The following is a 2,119-nucleotide window of genomic DNA, read 5'->3' on the forward strand; positions in this document are numbered from 1 at the left end:
CACAAACTAAAGAATGAGTATGCATAACAGAAAAGCTTTGTTAATGAATATATTTAGTAGATGGAATGATGTATTGCTGACTAAATAATTACCTGAAATATAATGTCTTTAGGAATTTCACCAGAAAGAGCATCATTTTAAACTGCATGTTAACAAGCCCTTAGAATATAAATAGTCATCTTCATAGGATGAGATTATATATGCCAAATGTGAAATACTCTTAATAAGAGATCATATACTGTGTGTGAATGAATGTTCATATTTATAGTATCTTAAAGAGCTAAAGTATCATGAAACAAACATCACTTTCAAACGGTTAAGTTTGTTGACCAACAAAGGTATGATTGAAATAAAGGACTTATATTTGGGAACTTGACATCTTCCTGAGACTTGTACTCGTTACATTTTGGAAATGAGAAATTTGACACTATTGAGGTGAAGGTTATTTTATATATACACTAAATTTTCTCCTTCAACTTTTTGGATATGTCAAAAACTGTCATGTTCATGAATAGTCTTAGCAGTTCAAATTGGTTCCAGTTCCTCAAATGCAAGAAGTATGTTATACCAGCATATTTCTATTCAAAATAATTTGATTCAAACAGCTTAATAGTTACAGTTTTTTTCTTTTATCATTTTCAACATTCTTCGTACAGGTAGTTTTAGAGAATTATAATATCTAGTGGAAATAAATTGTCCAAGGGAGAAGATCGTTGTTTTACAACATTATAAAATCATACTTTGTTTATGGTTCTTTTAATCACATTAATTACTTCCTTATTTCTCAGACTGTAAATAAAGGGGTTTAATAAAGGAATTACCAGAGTATAAAAAATAGCAACAGGCATGGCTTCATCTCCTCCTTTGATAGAACCTGGTCGAATATATGTGTAGAGAAGAGACCCATAGAATATTGACACAGACAGAAAGTGGGATGCACAAGTAGATAAAGCTTTGCTTCTTCCCTCTCTGGACTTCATTGTGAATATAGTATAAAGGATGCAGAAATAAGAAATCAGGACTATAGTAATGGTAAAAATCTGAACTAAACCAGCAACGATGAGTATCATCAGTTCATTGATATAAGGGTCAACACATGAGAGTCTGTATAGGGGAAGGACATCACAAAAGAAGTGCTTGATTATATGAGACCTGCAGAAAGTTAACCTAAACAAGAACCCTATGTGAATCATGGAATGTAGGTTTCCTGCTATGTAGGCTCCTGTGGTCATTTGAAGGCAGAGCTTCTTGGACATCATGGTGTGGTACTGCAGTTGCATATGGCCACATAGCGGTCATAGGCCATTGCTGCCAGAAGAAAGCAGTCTGCAGTTTCAGCAAGACAGAGAAAATAGAACTGTACCATACATTCACAGAGAGAAATCCTTCTGTCCACAGAAAAGAAGTTCTCTAGCATCTTGGGAGTGATGGCACAGGAGCAGCAGGAGTCCATCAGAGCCAGGTTGCCCAGAAAGATGTACATGGGTGTGTGGAGACGAGGCTCCATGTAGATCACAGCCACCAGCCCAAGATTCCCCACCATGGTGACCAGATAGATGGCAGAGAACACCAGGAATAAAAGTGTCCTTAAGTCTGGGTGATCTGAGAATCCTATGAGGATGAACTCGGTTGTCAAGGAGTAGTTGTTCTCAGTCATTGTCAGCTCCTCTGTTGACAAGGGATCAGGATATCAGATGGAAACTGTGATCAGTCCATTTACTCATTTAATAAATAATAATAAAATGATAATGATAATTTTGTGTAGTAGAATAATTTATTTTGCACACAACACCCACTGCCTCTGTAATGTTTTCTGTACTTTGGAATTCTTTTTATCCCTATAGAGTCAACATCGTTGAAATTCCCAGGATTTTTAAAATAATCTTGGCGTGTACTTAAAGTGTAAAAGAAATATTGTTTTACATGTATATAAAGATATCATATAGATTTAGTGTACCCAAATTTATTTTATTGGCCTAAAATAATTCTAGTGTTAATTTATTTTTGGGTTTCTTAATATACACTTCAATCAATTATAATGCAATTTGAAGATGACATTTTTATTTGTTGTTTTAGAGGAGAAAAATTCTAGAAAAGGATCCTAGAATGATGAGATATA

The 2,119-nt window shown here is 34.5% G+C and overlaps 1 pseudogene; it reads right to left on the reverse strand.

The window, feature by feature from the left end:
• Positions 1 to 734: 734 nt before the first annotated feature.
• On the reverse strand, positions 735 to 1,657 carry LOC110288975 (annotated as a pseudogene).
• Between the last annotated feature and the right edge of the window lie 462 nt (positions 1,658 to 2,119).

This window comes from Mus caroli, unplaced genomic scaffold (genome assembly GCF_900094665.2).
Source record: "Mus caroli unplaced genomic scaffold, CAROLI_EIJ_v1.1 scaffold_13708_1, whole genome shotgun sequence".
Lineage (NCBI taxonomy): Eukaryota > Metazoa > Chordata > Mammalia > Rodentia > Muridae > Mus > Mus caroli.